General features: G+C 45.1%; 1 protein-coding gene across 1 annotated transcript in view; it reads right to left on the bottom strand.

Annotated features, from left to right (window-relative positions):
- The window catches only part of RALB (RAS like proto-oncogene B), a 212,150-nt gene that overhangs the window by 44,686 nt on the left and 143,111 nt on the right, over positions 1–24,353 (bottom strand). The window contains exon 3 of the mRNA XM_038747084.1: positions 17,063–17,159. The gene's annotated coding sequence lies outside the window, so the exon portion shown is untranslated. The remainder of the gene's footprint in view (positions 1–17,062; positions 17,160–24,353) is intronic.

Here is a 24,353-nt window from a genome sequence, read left to right as displayed (position 1 = left end):
ACTTCGCTCACCTGTCAACCTGCTCACTGTACTTCCATCTCATCTTTCTCACCTCCGACCCCTTGAACACATCCCTCCCTCTAGCCTGGAATTCCCACCCAATTCATATTCACCAGCGAACCACTTCACCCACCTTCAAAGCCTTCAAAATAAAAATCACATCTCCAAGAGGTCTTCCCTGACTAAGCCCTAACTTCCCCTACTCACCCCCCTTTTGTGTCACCTATGCACTAGGGTCTGTACCCCATAAGCACTTTGATTTTCACTCCCCCCACCCCTACAGCACTTATGTACATACCCATCTGAAATTGATTTTAATGCCTGTCCCCCCCTCTAGACTTTAAGCTCTTTGTGGGCAGGGATCGTGTCTGCCTTCTCTATTTCACTGGACTCTCTTTACTTCCACATCCTCCTATGTCACCCTGATTTGTTCCCTTAATTCATCCCCCCTCCCGGCACCTGGGCACTTATGCACATACCTGTAATTTATATTAATGTCTGTCTCCCCTTCCGGACTGTAAGCTCATTGTGGGCCGGGAATGTGTTGTCTTGTTGTACTGTACTTTTCCAAGCACCTAGTACAGTGCTCTGCACCCAGCATATCATCTGTCTACCTACCAACCCAGCCCTTTTTCTCCTAAACACTGGCTCCTTCACTCTCAAGAACCCAAGGACCTGCACACAATTCAACCATCTCCTCAGAGTACCATGGGATTCAGTAGTCACTGCTATTGATTACCTCACCCACCACACATGACCTTCACTGACTCCACCACAATCCCTCAAATCAGCCCATCCCAGTCTTCCCTTCCCACGACATCTACCCCACTTCACCCCTCACCTCCACCCCATCCCTGTGACCACCTGTCCCCCTCCCCCAGCACCTCCGTCCCATCCAACCCCTCGCCACCCCTCACTCCATCACCTCCCCGGCCCGAGTCCCCCATCCCCAGCTTCAACCGAGTGAGGCCTGTGGAGCCCTCGCTCCATCATGGGGAAGCTTCCCTTCACCTCTGACCTGTTCCTGACCCACTCACTCCTCCTCCTTGCCATCACTGAAACCTGGCTCTCCCCAACAACACCATCTCCCCTGTTGCTCTTCCCAGAGAGGACCTCATCTTCTCCCACTCCCCCAGACTCACTAGGAAAGCAGACGTTGGTTTCCTTCTACTTTCCCCAATGCTACTTTCACACCACTCCACCTCCCCCATGTCTTTCTTTCCCTTCCTTCGAAGCCCATATCATCCACCTCTACCACCCACTCCAGATTCTAGCAATGGTCATCTACTGCACCCCAGGTCCTACCTTCAAATTCACAATTTCAATCCCTTTCTCATATTTAATCTTTCTCCATCACTACATTGAACTTGGAGACTTTAATATCCACACAGATGTTCCTGATGACCCTTCCACTGCCTGCTTTCTATCACTCCTCAACTCCTCTGATCTCCTTGCCCCACCTCATCTCACCCACTCACCAACCTGGACCCACACGATCTCATCTTCTCTAGCCACTGCACAATCTCTACCCTCACCATCTCTGAAATCCCTCACCTGCCTCAAGCTCCTCACCTGCCTTCTCTCCTACACACCTCTACCCCACAAATCCATACTCTTTCTCCACAGAGACCTCCGATCGTTTGACCCCATCCAATTTTCTCAATTCATCATACCCTATTTAGCCTCCACAACCAAACTACCTTCCTTTGATGACCAAATTGATGCTCTCAACGTCACCCTCTACTGAACTCAACTCACTCACTCCCCTAGCCACTGCTTTCAAACATGCCCATGTCACCTCTATCCTAAAAAAACCTCCCATGACTTCACAGCTCCCTCCAGTTATTGCCTCATATCCCTCCTACCATTCCCCTCTCAACTCCTTGAGTGAGTTGTCTACACCTACTATCTCAATTTCCTCTCCTCCAACTTTTTCCTGGACCCCCTCCAATCTGGCTTCCATTACCTTCAATCTACAGAAACCACCTTCTCAAAGGTCACCGATGATCTCCTTCTTGCCAAATCCAATGGTCTCTACTCCATCCTATTCCTCCTCAACCTCTCAGCTGCCTTCGACACTGTCTCCTGGAAACATTATCCAACCTCAGCTTCATTCATTCATTCATTCAATCGTATTTATTCAGCGCTTACTGTGTGCAGAGCACGGTACTAAGCGCTTGGGAAGTACAAGTCGGCAACCTATATTCATTCATTCATATTTATTGAGCGCTTACTGTGTGCAGAGCACTGTACTAAGTGCTTGGGAAGTACAAGTTGGCAACCTATAGAGACGGTCCCTACCCAACAGCGGGCTCACAGACTAGAAGGGGGAGACAGACAACAAAACAAAACATGCAGACAGGTGTCAAAATCGTCAGAACAAATAGAATTAAAGCTACATGCACAGATCTATAGATCTATAGATATCTATACATATATAGAGACATATCTATATATTCACATATACACACTGCCCTGTCCCGGTTCTCCTCCTAGCTCTCCAACCTCTCATTCTTCGTCTCTCTAGCGGGCTTCTCCTTTGCCTCCTACCCTCTACCTGTGGGAGTCCTTCCAGGTTCAGTGTTGGGTCCCCTCCTATTCTCATCTACACCCACTCCCTTGGAGAACTCATTTGCTCACAGGGCTTCAATTACCACCTGTAATGCAGAAGATAGCCAAATTTACATTTCCAGCCCCAATCTCTCTCCCTCTCTGCAGTCCTGCATTTCCTCCTGCCTTCATGCCATCTCTACTTGGATGTCTTTCCATCGCCTCAAATTTAACATGGCCAAAACAGAACTTCCTATCGCCCTACCCAAACCCTGTCCTCTCCCTCACCCACCCTTCACTGCACACAGCACCACCATCCTTCCTGTCTCAGACCCAAAATCTTGGCATTTCCCTGACTCCTCTTTTTCATTCAACACACATATTCAATCTATCATTAAAACCTGTCGGTTAGACCTTCACATCACTAAAATCTGCCCTTCCCTCTCCACCCAAACTGCTTCCATGTTAACCCAATCACATATACCACCTGGATTAGTGTGTCAGTCTCCTTGCTGAGCTCCCAGCCTCCTGTCTCTCTCCCCGCTCCAGTCCCTACTTTACTCTGCTGCCCAGACCATTTTTCTACGAAAAAAGTTCAGGCCATGTTTCCCCACTCCTCAAGAAATTCCAGTGGTTGCCCATCCACTTCCACATCAAACAGAAATGCCTCTCCATCGGCTTTAAAACACTCAATCAGCTTGTCTCTTCCTACTTCACCTCGCTTCTCTCCTACTACAATCCAGCCCACACACTTCGCTCCTCTGGTACTAACTTTCTCTCCGTATTTCAATCTCATTTTACTCGCCGCTGACCTCTCGCCTATATCCTGCTGCTATCCTGGAATGCCCTCCTTCCTCATACTCATTCCTCAATTACTCTCCCCCCTTCAAAGCCTTTTTAAAGGCACATCTCCTCCAAAAGGCCTTCCCTAAGCCCTCCTTTTCTCTTCTCCCACTCCCTTCTGCGTCACCTTAACTTGCTCCCTTTATTCATTCTCCCTCTCAGCCCCTTAGCACTTACATACATACCTGTAATTTACTTATGTTAATATTTGTCTCCCCATCTAGACTGTAAGCTCACTGTGGGCAGAAAACGTCTCTTATATTATCATATCATCATCAATCATATTTATTGAGCGCTTACTATGTGCAGAGCACTATACTAAGCGCTTGGGAAGTACAAATTGGCAACATATAGAGACAGTCCCTACCCAACAGTGGGCTCACAGTCTAAAAATTATCATATTTTACTCGCCCAAGCGCTGTGAGCTCGTTTCTAGACTGTGAGCTTGTTGTGGGCAGGGAATGTGTCTGATGTTATATTGTAATAATAATAATAATAATGCATTTGTTAAGCGCTTACTATGTGCAAAGCACTGTTCTAAGCGCTGGGGGATACAAGGTGATCAGGTTGTCCCACATGGGGCAACCCTCGTCCCCCTCGTCCCCCTCCCTCCCTCCACCCCCCCATCTTACCTCCTTCCCTTCCCCACAGCACCTGTATATATGTATATATGTTTGTACATATTTGTTACTCTATTTATTTATTTATTTTACCTGTACATATCTATTCTATTTATTTTATTTTGTTAGTATGTTTGGTTTTGTTCTCTGTCTCCCCCTTTTAGACTGTAAGCCCACTGTTGGGTAGTGACCGTCTCTATATGTTGCCAACTTGTACTTCCCAAGCGCTTAGTACAGTGCTCTGCACACAGTAAGCACTCAATAAATACGATTGATGATGATGATGATGATGGGGCTCACAGTCATCATCCCCATTTTACAGATGCGGTAACTGAGGCTCCGAGAAGTTAAGTGACTTGCCCAAGGTCACACAGCAGACGTGGCGGAGCCAGGATTCAAACCCACGACCTCTGACTCCAAAGCCCGTGTTCTTTCCACTGAGCCACGCTGCTTCTCTATAATAACAATAATGGCATTTATTAAGCACTTACTATGTGCAAAGCGCTGTCCTAAGCGCTGGGGAGGTTACAAGATGAGCAGGTTGTCCCATGGGGGGCTCACAGTCTTAATCCCCATTTTACAGACGAGGGAACTGAGGCACAAAGAAGTTAAATGACTTGCCCTAAGTCAGCTGACAATTGGCAGAGTCGGCATTTGAACCCATGACCTCCAACTCCAAAGCCCGTGCTCTTTCCACTGAGCCACCTTCTTCTCAAGTGCTTAGTACAGTGTTTTGCACATAGTCAGCGATCGATAAATACTGACTGACTCTCCCGAGCATTCAGTACCGATCTCTGCACGCAGTAAGAAGTCAGTAATGGAGAAGCAGTATGGCCTAGTGGAAGAGCTCAGAGGACCTATTCCCTGCAATGGAGACTGTGAAGTCCATGTGGCACAGGAACTGTGTCCAACCTGATAACCCTGTACCTACCCCAGAGCTTAGAACAGTGCTTGGTGCAAAGCAAGCGCTTAACAGATACCATTATTTAATCCCAGCCCTGCCAAATGCTTACTTTGTGACCCTGGGCAAGTCACTTAACTCTCTGTGCCTCAGTTCTCCTGTTCTCCCTCCTACTTAGACTGTGAGCCCCATGGTGGACAGCGACTGAGTCCATCCTAATTCACTCGTATCTACTCCAGGGCTTAGAACAGTGTTTGACAGATCTTAAGCGCTTAACAAATACCATTAAAAAAAGTAAAAGCCACTGAGCGACAGCTAACCTCGCTCTTCTCCCACTAAATCCCAGCCAGCACAATTTGCTCCTCTAACACACTTAGTGTGCCTCGATCTCACCTTCCTCGCCATCGACCTTGCTTATATCCTCCCTCCCCTTTCATTTTCAACAGACCACTACCCTACTCCAACTCTCTAACACCATATTCTCCTTCCCTTCTGCATCACCTATGCACCTGGGTCTGTATTCATTCGATGGTAGTTACTGAGCACTTACTGTGTGCAAAGCACTGTACTAAGCATTTATACCTGAAGTCCTTCACTACCCACCTTCCCTCCCTACAGCATTAATGTACATATCCTTATAATCTAACGCTTCCCCGACCTGTATTTTATTTTAATGTCTGCCTTCCCGACTAGCTTGGAAGCTCCTTGAGGGCATCGTGTCTACCACTTCCACTGTACACCAGTACGCACTCAATAAATACGATTGATTCTGATTAGTAATTTTGCAGCTGTTGAAGTGCTACAAACTTTATTAGGCCCACCATCTACACAGTTCTATACACAGCTCTGATGTGTTAAAATTTTTAACGCGTCAACACTGGGGAACAAAGAAAACAGTTTTAGTAAAGTTCTTTGGGCCACTGCTTTTAAGACAGCTTTAATTAGTGCTTTAAGCTGGTGCTCTTTGCTGGAGCACTTAGTACAGTGCTCTGCACACAGTAAGCGCTCAATAAATACGACTGAATGAATGAATGACTATTGTTTTGGGTGAAAGGTTTCAGTGTTTTCTCTACAATTCTCTCCTGTTTGCATGTTTGTACTTTTACACCTTTCATTTTCTTCTTGATTTTCTTCCAGATTTCTGTAAGGTTCATTTTGGTGGTGGCTACCAGCTCAGCGCTTAGAACAGTGCTTTGCACACAGTAAGCGCTTAACAAATGCCATCATTATTAAATCACCACCAGTATGTACCTCAAACGCAACAGGTGAGTTGCTATTCCACTTGGGGCTCTTCCCTCTTCAGATTTAATCACGTAAATATTTTTCTGGGTTATCTTGCATAATGATATTCTTGAATAAAACAGAGATGTGTGGTGAAGAAAAATAACCTCTTAGATGCAATTGTAATTAGATGTCACTTTCGTCTACTTGTTTTTAAAAGTCTGTTCCCTTAACAGACCACTAAATACAACGCCATTTTAGAATACTGCAATCTAAGCAGTCTAGGGGGAATAATAATAATAATTGTAATAATAACAATATTTATTAAGCATTTACTATGTGCCGGGGTAGACGCAAGATAAGCAGATTGGACAGAGTTGCTGTTCCACATAGTCTAAGTACGAGGGAGAACAATTACTGAATCACCATTTCACAGATGTGGAAACTGAGGCCCTGAGAAGTTAGGTGACGATCTGCACCCATGCATAAGGTTCATGGCTCGTGTATTTACATAACTGTGGTATTGGTTAAGAATTTTCTATGTGCCAAGTTTTGTACTATGTGCTGAAGTAGACACAAGTTAATCAGGTCCCACATGCAGCTCACCATCTAAGTAAGGGGGGAGAACAGATATTGAATGACCATTTTGCAGTTGAGGGGACTGAGGCCCAGAGACGCTTAGACACTTGTCCAAGATCACACAGCAAGTAAAGGGCAGAGCCAGGATTAGAACTCAGATCTTCTGCCTCACTGGTACATGCTGTTTCCATTAGACCACACCGCTTCGCTGGCATTAGAAAGCCTCGCTGTACCACCCGGGGGCTAAATTATTTTTATTTCTTTTGAATGGCATTTGTTAAGTGCTTACTATGTGTGCCGGGCACTGCGCTAGGCGTTGGGCAATTATACAAGATAATTAGGTTGGACACAGTCCCTTTCCCACATGGGGCTGACAGAGCTAATACCCGTTTTAGAGATGAGGTCACTGAGGCACAGAGAAGTGATTTGCCCAAGGTCACTCAGTAGACAAGTGGTGAAGCCGGGTGCTCTGACTCTCGGGCCTGGGATCTTCCCACAAGGCCAAGTTGCATTTTTCCTGAATTATACATCTGGCCACCTTTCTTTAGTGGGCAGAGTGAACAGTGGCTGGAAGCTGGACTATTTGGGTAGCCTCTGCCTGTATAGGAGAAAGGAGAAAAGGTGTGGTGGGGAGGTAAAGGAGAAAGAAAGAGACAGAGACAGACACCCAGAAGCCAGACTTCAGTTTATTAGACTGCATATTCTACCTGTAGACTGTAAGCTCCTTGTGGGAGGGAACGTATCTACCAACTCTGTTCTACTGTACTGCCCAAGAGCTTAGTACACTGCTCTGCATACAGTTACCGCTCAATAAATACCACTGAGTGATACCAGCTAATTCAACCACTGCCCCCATTAAGAAACCCTCACTCACAGGCTGGTTTCCAGCTCCCCTAGAAAACAACCGCTGGGTGTGTATATACCTATAATTCTATTTATTTACGTTGATGCAGGCCACTTGCTTTGTTTTGTTGTCTGTCTCCCCACTTCTAGACTGTGAGCCCTTCGGGTAGGGATTGTTTCTATTTGTTACCTAATTGTACTTTCCAAGCGCTTAGTACATTCTTCCCAGACTGAGCCCCCTCCTTCTTACCTCCTTCCCTTCCCCACAGCACCTGTATATATGTTTGTTCGTATTTACTACTGTATTTATTTATTTATTCTACTTGTACATATCTATTCTATTTATTTTATCTTGTTAATATGTTTGGTTTTGTTCTCTGTCTTCCCCCTTCTAGACTGTGAGCCCACTGTTGGGTAGGAACCGTCCCTATATGTTGCCAACTTGTACTTCCCAAGCGCTTAGTACAGTGCTCTGCACACAATAAGTGCTCAATAAATACGATTGATTAAGTGCTCAAAAGATACGACTGAATTGAGCTGAAAGGAGAGGAAGTTTGTTGTGGGCAAGGAATGAGTGTGTTTATCGCTAGATTGTACTCTTCCAAGCGCTTAGTACAGTGGTCTACACACAGTAAGTGCTCCACAAATGCAACTGAATGAAAGAATGAAAACAAAACCAATAACCACCCGTACAAATAAGCCCCGTACACAGTCCAATACTAATGCCTTGATTCAGAAAGGATAAACTGTTTCTACTCTTTAGATCATGATTTCAATTTGGGGCAAGTTGTACTGGAATCAGAAATATGAGTGAGTTTCAAAAAGAGAGGCAGTGCAGAGGACCTGGGTTCTAATCCCAACTCCACCAATCGTCTTCTGTGTGACCTTGGGCAAGCCGCTCAACTTCTCTGTGCCTCATTTACCTCACTTGAAAATGAGGATTAAGACAGAGAGTACCATGTGGGACATGGTCTGTATCCAACCTAATTAGCTTGTATCTATCCCACTGCTTAGTACAATGCCTGGCACACAATAAGCCCTTAACAAATGCCATTAAAAAAAAAAAAAAGGAATAAAATGTACATCCATGGCCCAGAAGTGACTTAGGGGAAGAAGCGTGGCTCAGTGGATAAAGCCCGGGCTTTGGAGTCAGAGGTCATCGGTTCAAATCCCGGCTCCGCCACTTGTCAGCTGTGTGACTTTGGGCAAGTCACTTCACTTCTCTGAGCCTCAGTTCCCTCATCTGTAAAATGGGGATTAAGATTGTGAAACCCCCCGTGGGACAACCTGATCACCTTGTAAACTCTCCAGCGCTTAGAACAGTGCTTTGCACATAGTAAGCGCTTAATAAATGCCATCATTATTATTATTCTCAGTCATAATAAAATATTTAGCTTAATTCAGTAGTTCAATAAAGTCATAGTTAAGCAACAAGTCAAAATATTGTTGGATTCTTAAATGCAGTCATACCCTGCTGGTGACGTGCTCTGTCATCATTATCAAATACTAGTAAGGGACAGAAAGGCAACAGGACCTTGGCCGATTAGAACACATATATCGTCCAGATATAACCAAAGATTAAAAAATATGTGATTATTTGGAAAACTATCCTCTGCTTCCCCCATCCTCCCCACTACTAAATCCAACAACTATGTTTTGTTCTCTGTCTCCCCCTTCTAGACTGTGAGCCCACTGTTGGGTAGGGAGCGTCTCTATATGTTGCCAACTGGTACTTCCCAAGCGCTTAGTACAGTGCTCTGCACACAGTAAGCGCTCAATAAATACGACAATGAATGAATGAATGAACAACTAGGGTGGAGATTTTTAGTTTTGTTTTTTTTTTGGTTTGCTATGGTATGTGTTAAACACTTACAGAGAAGCAGCATAGCCTACTGGATAGAGCATTGGCTTGGGGGTCTCAAGTTAGTACAGTGCCTGGAACATAAGAGCTTAATAAATACCACCATCACTTACTGTGCGTTAAACACTGCTCTAAGTCCTGGGGTAGGTACCAGTCAATTAGCTTGGACACGGTCCCTGTCAGTCATTCGTTCATTCAATCGTATTTATTGAGCGCGTACTGTGTGCAAAGCACTGTACTAAGCGCTTGGAAAGTAGAGTTCAGCGATAAAGAAAGACAATCCCTGCCCACAAAGGGCTTATAGTCTAGAAGGGGGGAGACAGACATCAAAACAAGTAAACAGGCATCCACAGCATCAATATAAATAGAATTATATATACATCAAAACAAGTAAACAAGCATTACTCTGGCTCTGCCACATGTCTGCTGTGTGACCTTGGGCAAGTCACTTAACTTCTCTGGGCCTCAGTTACCTCATCTGTAAAATGGGGATTAAAACTGTGAGCCCCATGTGGGACAACCTCATCGCCTTGTATCCCCCCAGTGCTTAAAACAGTGCTTTGCACATAGTAAGCACTTAACAAATGCCATCATTATTATTATTATTATTAATGTAAATACATAGAATTATAGATATGCACATATATACACAAGTGCTGTGGGGCGGGGAGGGGGGTAGAGAAAAGGGAGAGAGTCAAGGTGATGGGGAGGGGGAGCTGAGGAAAAGGAGGGCTGAGTCTGGGTTGGGGCTCACAGACTAAGTTGGAGGGAAAAAAGATATCCCCATTTTACAGTTGAGGAAACTGAGGCATAGAGAAATTAAGTAACTTGCCCAAGGTCACACAGCAGACAAGTGGCAGAGCTTGGATTAGAACCCAGGTCCTTCCGACTCTCAGACCCATCCTCTATCCACGAGGCCACACTGCCTGGTTTAAGGAACCGAGCAGCAGACACTCTAAGGAAGTTTTTGAACCCTTGTAGTTTCGTACTCCAACACACCCTTGAAGTCAGCGTTGTCTACAATCTGTACTTTTGGTCCTTGGCCCACGTTCCCTTCAAAGTTTTCATAGCAGTCCTGATAAAGTCTGAAAATTGTTTAAGACTTGAGTGTCTGCCACCCTATCTCCCACAACAGCAGACCAAAATCCCCAAACCTGAAGAAGTTGCCAATTTGCTCTTAGGACACTATCTGGCATCTTTCTGGCAGCCTGAAGAAGGAGAGTAGTAAACTTTTCCAACCGAAGCCTTCCGAATTAGATCTGTGAATGACTTGCACAGTCTCGAAGGCATTCATTCATTCATGCATTCAACTGCGTTTATTGAGCACTTACTGTGTGCAGAGCACTGTACTATCATCGTCATCAATCGTATTTATTGAGCGCTTACTATGTGCAGAGCACTGTACTAAGCGCTTGGGAAGTACAAATTGGCAACATATAGAGACAGTCCCTACCCAACCGCTTGGGAGAGTACAATACAACAATCAACAGACATTCCCTGCCCACACGGAGCTTACAATCTAGAGAGGGGGACGCAGACATTAACATAAATAAATTACAGATACGTACATAAGTGATGTGTCCGTTGCATTGTTGCATTGTACTCTCCCAAACGCTCTTTGGGAGGGCAAACAGAGCTCTGCACAAGGTGCTCAATAAATACAACTGACTGACTGATTTCTAATCACCCACTCTTTGCGGTTCAGTCTTTTCTCCTCCCCTGATCCTGGCATAACCATTCCCAGCTCTCCACTCCCCTGCCTCTGATCCCCTCCCAAATCCCCTCTATCCCAACTGATGCCCCGCCGGTTCAACCACTTGGCTTTTACGTCAGCCTCTTCACTGATCTCCCTGCCTCCAGCCTTCCCCTCATTCTTCACTCTATTACTTGTACCTGTTACCCTTCCCCTCCTCGGCTTGTGCATTGGGTCAGAGGGGTGGGCCCTGCCTAGCCTCTAACCTACAGCCCCATGGACAGAGCCTTTGTGGCCGCGCGGCATTCCCATGTGGCTTTTTCCTCATTTTTCCTTCCCCTCCATGGCTCCAAATCATGCTCTGGCTTGGGCTCCGCTGACGAGAGGGAGATTCCAGCTTTCTTGTCCCCCCCGCCAACCAAGATGGCCCTACAGCTCAGAGATGGGGATTTCCCAGGCCACATTCATTCATTCATTCAATCGTATTTATTGAGCGCTTACTGTGTGCAAAGCACTGTACTAAGCGCTTGGGAAGTACAAGTTGGCAACATATAGCGGGCTCCCAGTGTAGAAGGGGCTCACAGTCTGAACTCATATCTACCCCAACACTTAGAACAGTGCTCGACCCATAGTAAGTGCTTAATAATAAATAATAATAATAATGAAAAAAAGGGCCAAGTAGACCCTTACTTGTCTACTTGGCTCTAAGTAGGCTCTTGTCTACATGGCCCTAAGATGGCAGACTGGGCCACAAGGAGGAAGGAGATCAACGGACCATTGGAGGAGGGACTAAGAGAGATGAACAGAGACATCGGAGTACAAGGGATGCCACCTTTGTGCTCAGCCATCAGTGAGAGGCCCCGGAACCTGACGGGCAGCACGGGGGCTAAGGAGGGTTCGCTCCTGTGGGAGGCATCTTCGGGAGGGCCAAGGTGAGCTATCTATGTCAACCGGGGTTGGGTTTGTGCAAAGGAAAGGATGTGTTAAAACCTCACCCGTGTAAGGTCCACTTTGCGGATCGCTCTGTGCCTGGAGCGGCGGTCCTGTGCTGAGCCCTCCTTGGGGCGAATGGGATTAAGCGCTTAGTACAGTGCTCTGCACACAGTAAGCGCTCAATAAATACAACTGAATGAATTAAAGGTGCCTGACTTGGAGCAAGCTGTGGTGCTTGTCGTCTCTTCGCTACGCCTCACCGGGAATGGTAGCAGTATCACTTTTTTAAAATCTCCAGCGAGTGTCCATCGCTCTCCAAACCAAGTGGAAACTCCTCACCGTGGGTTGGAAGGCATTCACTCAGCTCTCTACCTCCATATTTCTCCTCACTCCTCTCTCCCAAACCAGCCCGCACACTTACTCTAATTCCAACCTGCTTAACTGTCCCCCGCTCTCAGCCCTCTCACTGTCAACCTCATGTCCCCCCTCCCATTTGGAGCTTCTTCCCACATCACCATAATATTCATTCACTCATTCAATCGTATTTATTCAGTGCTTACTGTGTGCAAAGCACTGTACTAAGCGCTTGGGAAGTACAAGTTGGCAACATATAAAGACGGTCCCTACGCAACAACAGGCTCACACTCTAGAAGGGGGAGACAGATAACAAAACAAAACAAGTGGACAGGTGTCAAGATGTCAGAACAAATAGAATTAAAGCTAAATGCACATCATTAACAAAATTAATAGAATAGTAAATATGTACTAGTAAAATAAATAAATAAATCTGTACAAACATATATACAGGTGTTGTGGGGAGGGGAAGGAGGTAGGGCAGGGGGGATGGGGAGGAGGAGAGGAAGGAGGGGGCTCAGTGTGGGAAGGCCTCCTGGAGGAGGTGAGCTCTCAGTAGGGCTTTGAAGGGAGGAAGAGAGCTAGCTTGGCGGATGTGCGGAGAGAGGGCATTCCAGACCAGGGGGAGGACGTGGGCTGGGGGTCGATGGTGGGACAGGCGAGAACGAGGAACAGTGAGGAGGTTAGCGGAGACAGAGGAGCGGAGGGTGCGGGCTGGGCTGTAGAAAGAGAGAAGGGAGGTGAGGTAGGAGGGGGTGAGGTGATGGACAGCCTTGAAGCCGAAAGTGAGGAGTTTTTGCTTGATGCGTAGGTTGACAGGCAGCCACTGGAGATTTCTGAGGAGGGAAGTAACATGTCCAGGGCATTTCTGCACAAAGATGATCTGGGCAGCAGGCGTGAAGTATACACTGAAGTAGGGAGAGACAGGAGGATGGAAGATCAGAGAGGAGGCTGATGCAGTAATCCAGTCAGGATAAGATGAGAGATTGAACCAGCAAGGTAGAGGTTTGGATGGAGAGGAAAGGGCGGATCTTGGCAATGTTGCGGAGGTGAGACCGGCAGGTTTTGGTGATGGATTGAATGTGAAGGGTGAAGGAGACAGCGGAGTCGAGGATGACACCACGGTCTGATAATACCGATAATACTGATCGTGGTATTTGTTGAGCGCTTATTATATGCCAGGCACTTTATTAAGCTCTGGGAGGGATACAAGCAAATCGGGTTGGACCCAATCCCTGTCCCACATGGGGTTCACAGTCTCAATCCCCATATGACAGATGAGGGAACTGAGGCACAGTGAAGTGACTTGCCCAAGGCCAGACAGCACTCCTCCCCCGTCAAAGCCCTACTGAAGGCTCACCTCCTCCAAGAGGCCTTCCCAGACTAAGCCCCCCTTTTCCTCAGCTCCCTCTCCCTTCCGCGTCACCTCAACTCGCTCCCTTTACTCTCCCCCCTGCCCCACAGTACTTATGTATATAGGTATATACCTAAAGTTCTATTTATTTATATTGATGCCAGTTTACTTGTTTTGCTGTCTTCGCCCTTCAAGACTCTCAGCCCGCTGTGGGCAGGGACTGTTTCTCTTTATTGCTGAATTGTACTTTCCAAACACTTAGTACAGTGCTCAGGACACAGTACACGCTCAATAAATATGATTTGAATGAATGGTGGTGGAGCTGGGATGAGAATCCATGACCACCTGACTGTCAGGCCCGTGCTCTATCCACTAGGCCATGCCGCTTCTCATCATATGTGGCAGATATGGCACTCTTCCCATCTTCAAATGGCATAATGACAGATTGGATGTGAGGGGTGAACGAGAGAGCAGAGCAGAGTCGAGGACGACACCAAGGTTGCAGGCTTGCGAGACGGGAAGGATGGTAGTGCCGTCTACAGTGACGGGTTGCAGGCTTGCGAGACGGGAAGGATGGTAGTGCCGTCTACAGTGACGGAAAAGTCAGGGAGAGGGCAGGATTTGGAAGGGAAGATGAGGAGTTCGGTCTTGGATATACTAAGTTTTAGATGGCGGGCAGACACCCAGATGGAGATGTCCTGAAGGCAGGAGGAGATGCGAGCCTGGAGAGAGGGGGAGAGAGCCGGGGCAGAGATGTAGATCTGGGTGTCATCAGCGTAGAGATGATAGTTGAAGCCGTGGGAGCGAATGAGTTCACTGAGGGAGTGAGTGTAGATAGAGAACGGAAGGGGACCAAGAACTGAACCTTGAGGAACCCCCACAGTAAGGGGATGGGAAGGGGAGGAGGAGCCTATAAAGGAGACTGAGAATGAATGGCCGGAGAGATAAGAGGAGAACCAGGAGAGGACGGAGTCTGTGAAGCCAAGGTCGGATAGCGTGTCATTACTGGGTGAAATATTAATAATAATAATAATAATAATAATGATAATGATGGCATTTATTAAGCACTTACTATGTGCAAAGCACTGTTCTAACTGCTGAAAAACAGTGAGGCCTAGTGGATAGGGCAGGGACCTGGTAGCCCGAAGGACCTGGGTTCTAATTCCGGCTCCCCCACTTGTCTGCCCTGTGTCCTTGAGCATGTCACTTCACTTCTCTGGGTCTCAGTTCCCTCATCTGCAAAATGGGGATTGAGATGCCGAGCGTCACATGGGACAGGGACTGTGTCCAACCTAATTACCTTGTATCCTCCCCACCTTAGTACAGTGCCTAGCTCAGAGTAAGCACCTAACAAATAGCATAATGAAAAAAACAAGGATTTGGTCGGTATGACTAAATGTATACTAAGCTCCTTGAGCAGGGAGCATGTCTACTATATCTGATATACTGAACTCCTCCAGGTGCTTAGTAAATTGGTCTGTACATGGTCAAAAAATAAATAAATACCATTCATTGACAGATTATGGTGCAGCAAGGCAGGACTGGAAACAGCTGTTCCAGAAGCACTGTTCCCATCAAAATACTACTACTACTAATAACAACAGTGGTAATAACTGTGGTATTTGTTAAGCACTTAGAGAAGCAGCGTGGCTCAGTGGAAAGAGCCTGGGCTTTGGAGTCAGAGATCATGGGTTCAAATCCCGGCTCTGCCACTTGTCAGCTGTGTGACTTTGGGCAAGTCACTTAACCTCTCTGTGCCTCAGTTCCCTCATCTGTGAAATGGGGATTAGGACTGTGAGCCCCCCGTGGGACAACCTGATCGCCTTGTATCTCCCCTAGCGCTTAGAACAGTGCTTTGTACATAGTAAGCGCTTAATAAATGCCATTATTATTATTATTATTATTATCATTATGAGCCAGGCACTGTATTAAGTGCTAGGGTGAATACAAGAAAGTCAGGTTGAAAACAGTCCCTGCCCCGTGTGGGGCTCACAGTCTCAATCCCCAGTTAACAGATGAGGAAACTGAGGTACTGAGAAGCTAAGTGACTTGCCCAGGGCCAAATAGCCCTGGCTCGCAGTGCCAGAAATGAGGCCTTGATTACTGTATCAGCCTTCTTGCTAGCCTCCCAGCCTCCTGTCTCTCCCCACTCCAAGTCGTACTTCTCTCTGATGCTGGATCATTTCTCTACAAAAATGTTCAAGCCATGTTTCCCCGTTCCTCAAGAACTTCAGGGGTTGCCCATCCACTTCCACATCAAACAAAAACTCCTCACTGTTGGCTTTAACGCAGTCAATCATCTTGCCCCCTCCTACCTCATCTCACTACTGCCAACCTTCTCACTCGACTATCTCACCGCCAACTCCTTGCCCAAGTCCTCCCTCTGGCCTGGAACACCTTCCCACTTCAAATCCAACAATACTCTCCCCAACTTTTAAAGCATTATTGAAGGCACATCTCCTCCAAGTGGTCCTCCCCCCTTTCCTCTTCTCCTACTCCCACTCCCCTGTGCGCCACCCTTATTCACCACCGCCCTCCCAGTCCCACAGCACTTACGTGTACAGATCTGTAATTTATGCACATTAATGTCCGTCTCCCACTCTAGACTATAAGCTCATTGTGGGAAGGGAATGTGTCTGTTATATTTTACCATCCAGCGCTCAGTAAACACAATTGAATGAATCAATCGCCAAGGCTCAGGTCACAGTCACTTGGATGAGCCAGCTCAGAGAGGCCAATTTTTGAAGGAATTCGCCAATTAGGAGGATTGCTGTCTTCAGAACCCATTTGGCTTCGTGGTACCATTGGTCTGGGTAGAGACATGTTGCTTATGTAATGTCAATTACATATTTATATTGTAAATTCTTTAACAGCTGAAGTATCTTTTCTCTATTCCATAAAGATCTTACAGTTCTTTGTCCAAAGCCATGCAGTGGCTGAGTACTAAAACTGGCATTATGGAACACTGGCAAAAGTCACTTTCTTCCATGAATTTCATCTACCTTTGCCAGGTAAATTAATCTTTATCGAGAGGGGAGAGAGACACCTCGAAATCAGAGACCATATCTTGGTTTTGTACAACGCTGGTGCACTGCGGAGGTTTTAAGCGATGCACCTGCTACAGTAGTCTCAGACAACAGTCAAAAATGAAAAACCAAGATAAAAAAAGACAAACTACAAAGGTAGATTTTTAGTATTCATTCAATTGTATTCATTAAGCACTTACTGCGTGCAGAGCACTGTACTAAGCGCTTGGGAAAATGCAATAAAGGAACTAAACCATGATTTATGCTTTTGTCCTGGTACTTACGATGGCTGAGAAGTTACTTCAGTTTCCTCAGGACAGACTGGCCACCATTCTTTACTTGGAGAAAACTGCACAGCTTGCCTCTTCCTTTCAAATAGACCTAGAAATTTAATATGGGAAAATATTACAGAGTCATCGAGGCCGGCTAGATTGTGTTAATTCAAATAACTCCCCTTCCTTAAAAGAATCTCAAGTACTGTCCAGTCTGACAACCTTGTACAGTGCTGGGCACATAATACACACTTAACAAATACCATCATCGTTATTATTATTATTGTACCATCCCCAGCGCTCAGTACAGTGCCTGGCACACAGGAGGTGATTAACAAATAGCATAAAAAATATTCTAAGACAGGAATTAATGGAGAGTTTAGAGAAAGTATCATCGACTAAGGTACATTCATAATTCGCCACCAATGGTCTTTAAATCGAGCAGCAACTAAATGCAGCCTGGCTCAGTGGAAAGAGCACGGGCTTTGGAGTCAGTGGTCGTGGGTTCAAATCCCGGCTCCGCCAATTGTCAGCTGTGTGACCTTGGGCAAGTCACTTAACTTCTCTGGGCCTCAGTTACCTCGTCTGTAAAATGGGGGTTGACTGTGAGCCCCCCGTGAGACAACCTGATCACCTTGTATCCCCCCAGATCTTAGAACAGTGCTTTGCACATAGTAAGCACTTAATAAAAATGCCATCATTATCATTAAATGCAAGGCACTGCGTTCACGAGACTGGTGATAATTCACTCATTCATTCAATCGTATTAATTGAGTGCTTATCATGTGCACAGCACTGTACTACCTGCTCGGAAAGTACAATTCAGCAATAAATAGAGAAAATCCCTACCTAACAACGGGCTCACAGTCTGGAATCGGGGAGACAGACAACAAAACAAAACATTCCACAAAATCTGTGCCGAACCAGCTTGGAAAGTGCTTTCTCTTGCAGTCATAAAAGCTTTCCAAACGAATTCTATAAAACGTTAGAACAAAACAGCTGTCCAGTTCTGCAACTAATACTTCGATATCTTTGGGAAGCAGTGTGTCCAAATAGGGCACGGGCTTGGGAGTCAATCAATCAATCAATCAATTGTATTTATTGAGTGCTTACTGTGAGCAGAGCACTGTGCTAAGCGCTTGGGAAGTACAAGTTGGCAACATATAGAGACGGTCCCTACCCAACAGTGGGCTCACAGTCTAGAAGGGGGAGACAGGGAACAAAACCAAACATATTAACAAAATAAATAGAATAGATATGTACAAGTAAAATAAATAGAGTAATAAATATGTACAAACATATATACAGGTATATAGAGTCGGAAGGACCTTGGCTCTCCACCACTTGTCTGTTTTCCGAGTTTGGGCAAGTCATTTCATTTTTCTGCACTCCAGTTACCTTATCTGCAAAACTGGGATTAAGACTGTGAGCCCCATGGTTATATTGAGGCACTGAGGTAACAGGCACAGAGAAGTGAAGTGACCTGCCCGAGGTCACACAGCAGACGAGAGGTAGAGCTGGGATTAGAACCCAGGTCCTTCTGACTCCCAAGCCCGTGCTCTATCCACTAGACCACACTGCTTCTGGTCCTGTACTCTCCCAAGCACTTAGTAGAGTGCTCTGAACACAGTAAGTGCTCCATAAATATGACTGATTGATAAAGGATATGGACTGTTTCCCACCTGATTACCTTGTATCGTCCCCAGCGCTTCGAACAGTGAATGGGACATAAGTGCATAAAAAACCCCCACAGTTGTTAAATTAAGAAAGGGGTTTGTGCAGGGTTAGCGTTGCTGGGGATTTTGATTTATATATAATAATAATAATAATGATGGCATTTATTAAGCGCTTACTATGTGCAAAGCACTGTTCTAAGCGCTGGGGGGGATACAATGTGATCAAGTTGTCCCACGTGGGGCTCACAGTCTTAATCCCCATTTTTACAGATGAGGGAACTGAGGCTCAGAGAAGTTAAGTGACTTGCCCAAGGTCACACAGCAGACTTGTGGTGGAGCCGATTTTCGAACCCATGACCTCTGACTCCAAAGCCCGTGCAGCAAATGGTATTTATTTATATATAAATGAAGCAATGGTATTTATTGAGTGCTTTTTACGGGCAGAGCACTGTAGAGAAGCAGCATGGTTTAGTGGGAAGAGCCTGGGGTTGGGAGTCAGAAAGACCTGGTTTCTATCCTGACTCTGCCACTTGTCTTGTCTTGTCTAGAGAAGCAGCGTGGCTCAGTGGAAAGAGCCAGGGCTTTGGAGTCAGAGGTCATGGGTTCGAATCCCAACCCCGCCACATGTCTGCTGTGTGATCTTGGGCAAGTCACTTAACTTCTCTGTGCCTCAGTTACCTCATCTGTAAAATGGGGATTAAGACTGTGAACCCGTGGGACAACCTGATCACCCTGTATCCTCCCCAGTGCTTAGAACAGTGCTTTGCACATAGTAAGTGCTTAACAAATGCCAATTATATTATTATTATTGTCCGCTGTATGACCCCAATCAATCAATCGTATTTATTGAGCGTTTACTGTGTGCAGAGCACTGTACTAAGCGCTTGGGAAGTACAAGTTGGCAACATAGAGAGACAGTCCCTACCCAACAGGCAAGTGCTTGGCTTCGTGGAAAGAGCCCGGGCTTGGCAGTCAGAGTTCGTGGGTTCTAATTCCGGCTCCACCACTTGTCAGCTGTGTGACTTTGGGCAAGCCACTTCACTTCTTTGTGCCTCAGTTACCTCAGCTGTAAAATGGGGATTAAGACTGTGAGCCCCATGTGAGACAGCTTGATAACCTTGTATCTACCCCAGTGCTTAAAACAGTGCTTGGCACATAGTAGGAGCTTAACAAATACCATTATAAGTGCTCAGTACAGTGCTCTGCACATAGTAAGTGCTCAATAAATATGATTGAATGAACGAATGAAACTCACTTCACTTCGCTGTGCCTCAATTACCTCATCTGGAAAATGGGGATTAAGACTATGAGCCCTATGTGGGACAGAGACCATGACCAACCTGATTAGCTTCTATTTACCCCAGTGCTTAGAACAGTGCTTGACACAGAATAAGCATTTAATGAATATCATTATTATTATTATTATTATTATTGTTACTAATAACAGAGTTGCTAGACATGTTCCCTGCCCACAACAAGCTTACAGTGTAGAGGAGCAAATATTGGAATGGTGTAGGAAAGGATGACTATCTTGAAATTAAAGGAAGAGTTGGCAAGTGTTTGTGACTACCCACTCTATACTGCTGTACACTCCCATACACTTAGTACAGTAAGTGCTCAATAAATACCCTTGATTGATTGAAAAGAGTTCTCCTGGGTTAACTGTATTTCAAGTCCTAACTCCCCAATACTAGGTAAAAAATAACTAAAATTTTCAAGAGGCCACATTTCATTCTGGCTCAGTGGAAAGAACACGGGCTTTGGAGTCAGAGGTCATGGGTTCAAACCCCGGCTCCGCCAATTGTCAGCTGTGTGACTTTGGGCAGGTCACTTCACTTCTCTGGGCCTCAGTTCCCTCATCTGTAAAATGGGGATTAAGACTGTGAGCCCCCCGTGGGACAACCTGATCACCTTGTAACCTACCCAGTGCTTAGAACAGTGCTTTGCACATAGTAAGCGCTTAGTAAATGCCAACATTATTATTATTATTATTCTGCATTCCAAAGAGGATCAATGCACAAATTCTTCTACAGAGCAAATATTTTGCCTTACTGCCCCCGCAACTCCGCAGACTGTATAAGCTCCTTGTGGGTAGGGAACTGATCTACCCAATCTGCTGCACTGTACTCTCCTAAGCACTTAATATGGTGCTCACAAAGAAAGCGCTCAACAAATACCACTGACTGATTGATTGGGACAGACTTCTTAGGTGTGATTCCTAAGGTTCCCTAGAACCAGATGCTGTTGTTTGGGATCAACAGGGAAAACAAGTAGGTCAGAGTAGAACTGAAATAATAATAATAATAATAATAAGCACTTACTATGTGCAAAGCACTGTTCTAAGCGCTGGGAAGGTTACAAGGTGATCAGGTTGTCCCTCGGGGGGCTCACAGTCTTAATCCCCATTTTACAGATGAGGTCACTGAGGCCCAGAGAAGTTAAGTGACTTACCCAAAGTCACACAGCTGACAATTGGCGGAGCCGGGGTTTGAACCCATGACCTCTGACTCCAAAGCCCGTGCTCTTTCCACTGAGCCACACTGTTGAATATGATTTTTAGACTGTGAGCCCACCTTTTAGACTGTGAGCCCACTGTTGGGTAGGGACTGTCTCTATATGTTGCCAATTTGTACTTCCCAAGAGCTTAGTACAGTGCTCTGCACATAGTAAGCGCTCAATAAATACGACTGATGATGATTTCCAAGGTAGTAGGGTGGGGGCGCAACGTCAAACTCATTTTTAGTTCGGATGTCTTGCTTAAAACCATGGGTCCTAAAAAGATTCACTTTCAAAAACATTTTGCTATAAAGAAAATTGGAAGAACTTCCCGGGGAAAGATACTGCATCATATTGCTGGCACACATGACCATCCCTAGATAGCACACTATATATATTTTTTTAATATGGTAGTTGTTAAGCATTTACTATGTGCCAGACACTGCACTAAGCACTGGGGTAGATACAAGCTAATCAGTTTGGACATAGTCCATTTCCCACATGGGGCTCACAGTCTTGATCCATAGTTTACAGAAGAGGTAACTGAGGAACAGAGAAGTTAAGTGACTTGCCCAAGGTCACACAACAGACAAATGGCAGAGCTGAGATTAGAACCCAAGTCCTTCTGATGCCCAGGCCCATGCTTTATCCACAAGGCCATAGCCTCTTCTAAAGTAGCCATAATAACATCTGTTGAGCACCTACTGGGTGTTGTCTTATATTCTCCCAAGGGCTTAGTACAGTGTAATGTACACAGTAAGCATTCAATACAATACTACTGCTACTAATAATAATAATGGCATTTGTTGAACACTTACTAAGTACCAAGCACTGTTCTAAGCGCTGGGGTAGTTAAAAAGTTGGACAACATGGGGCTCACATTCTTAATCCCCATTTTGCAGATGAGGTAACTGAGGCACAGAGAAGTTAAGTGACTTGCCCAAGGTCACAAAGCAGACAAGTGGCAGAGCCAGGATTAGAACCCACATCCTGACTCCCAAACCAGTGCCATTTCCACTAAGCCGTGCTGGGAGGTTAGGAGACACAAAACAAAGGAGTGACACATTCCCTGCCTACATCTAGGTTACACTTTAAAGGATAAAGCACATGTAAAAAAAAAATTACAGAGTAATCAAAATAACTGAATGCACAACTGAATAAACATTTTCAAAAGTGCTGTGGATAGGTATAATCAATCAATCAATCATGGTATTTATGGAGCCCTTATTGTAGGTAGATCACTATTTTGAAGCACTTCAGAGACTACAATACATTTAGGAGAGACCATCCTTGCCCTCAAGAAGCTTACAAGTTAGCAAGAGATACAGACATTAAAATAATTTACAGGACAGGGAAGCAACACGGTACACGGATCCGTACATAAGTGCTGTGGAGGTGGGGGTATGTGTTTAGGGGATTTGCCTTAAGCACGAAGGCGATAAAGAGGGGAAGGAAATTAGGATGGGATATAAATAACTACATAAGTGATACAGATGTTTTGACGGTGTGTTTGAATGATTTCGAGTGCTGTAAATTAATCAGGGAAGGCTTGTGGGGAAAAAGTTTCCAAGGAAGAAAATGCTGTAACTTCCCTTCGTGGACTTTGTCCCTGCAAACAAGCTTTACTGCCTGAGGTTTATCCATATGTCTGAGGTCTTTCTACTACATAAGCCTCTTGTTTTGCTCTCAGTGAGAGGTAGAGAAAAGCTGGTCACTACCTTCCTTACAATGATATTCCAAGACTGTAAGCAAGACATAATAAGTGGTCTCTTTTCTATAAAATCTAAGTTATCTTAACTTTGATACTTTCCCCAGGGATAGCTTTTTCCAAACCTTTATCTATTCCTGCAGCCCCTGTCTGGGTGATTTTCAACTCCTGTCATAAACCCGATAGCAATAAAATCTAAATGTGTGCAATCAGGAAAGGGATCCAACAAGAATTTTCTGGCTCAGAAACATGTCCTTCTTCCACAAAGACCTCTCTCCCAGCCTATCTGAGAGGAGTAAGATTTGCCTTCAAGATAGTATTTGGTTCTGACAGAAATTGACAAAAAATTGCAATTACACACAATTATATTCCTCCTGCCAAGTGACTCAGCATACTGATTACTACTTCATTTTAAGGGATTGATTGCCCCATTTATGAAATATACAGCCCCCATTTCTTCACTTCACTGGCTGGTGTTTCGTCATACCACCAAAGGATGTTCACAGAACTCAAATGGAGATTTACACAAATTGATGTTATGGAATGTTAACAATTCCAGCAAAAGATCCAGTCGGGAAAGAAATAGGAACTCTTAGCTAGGATAAGGATTTTGCATCAAATAGACTCCAATACCCATATCCTCCCCAATTTCTTGAATCATGAGTTGCCTAAACCTTGTATTCTTTTTATCTCAGTTTTACTAGAAGAATCCGATACCTTTTTACAAAGAGGCGTGTGGGGCCTTTACATTATTTTTAAATTTTGTGTCGAGATTTTTTTCATTTTACGTGTTTCAATGTTTCCAAAGGTCAGTCTGTAGTCACTCTGTGCTAATTTTAAATGCAAGCCAAACCTCACGATTTAACCACTTCTCTTAAAACCTGGAATCAGTTATGCTTATCTGGGTGTGACAAAGAGGATCTCCTTTTCAATTCCACTCTTTACTGATAAGGGGGAGGCAGTAAGAGAAAAGACAGAGGAGAGAGAAAAAAAGAGTGGGAGATTCCAAATAACCTCTGCAGAATCTTCTCCTTTCAATGGCAATCCGACCATTTTCAATGCAATCCTTGGTTCTCTGTCAGAGTACAAAGATCACAGAGGCGGCCTGGATTCTTCCGAGTTCCAAATCCCCTTATAAATAATCAGGAGTTTGACGACAGCTACAATAGCCAATTACAAGGCTTTTGTTAGGCAAATTTCACAAAGAGCTATAAAGCCTTATGAATTTTTCAGAGCTTTAGCCTCCTCAACTAATTTTTTAAGGGACTTTCACATAACCTCCACTTATGTACAATATTAAGTAAATCACAGAAACATAACTATAAACCGGACAATGTAATGTGGTTTTGATAGGCTAATTCTGGGTTAACTAGTTTGCTTAGTGAAATCTGAAGAGTGCACTCAACCATACCCTCAATCTGGA

Source organism: Tachyglossus aculeatus, chromosome 1 (genome assembly GCF_015852505.1).
Source record: "Tachyglossus aculeatus isolate mTacAcu1 chromosome 1, mTacAcu1.pri, whole genome shotgun sequence".
Lineage (NCBI taxonomy): Eukaryota > Metazoa > Chordata > Mammalia > Monotremata > Tachyglossidae > Tachyglossus > Tachyglossus aculeatus.
Note: the sequence above shows the minus strand (reverse complement) of the source record. Positions and strands in the feature narration are given on the sequence as shown.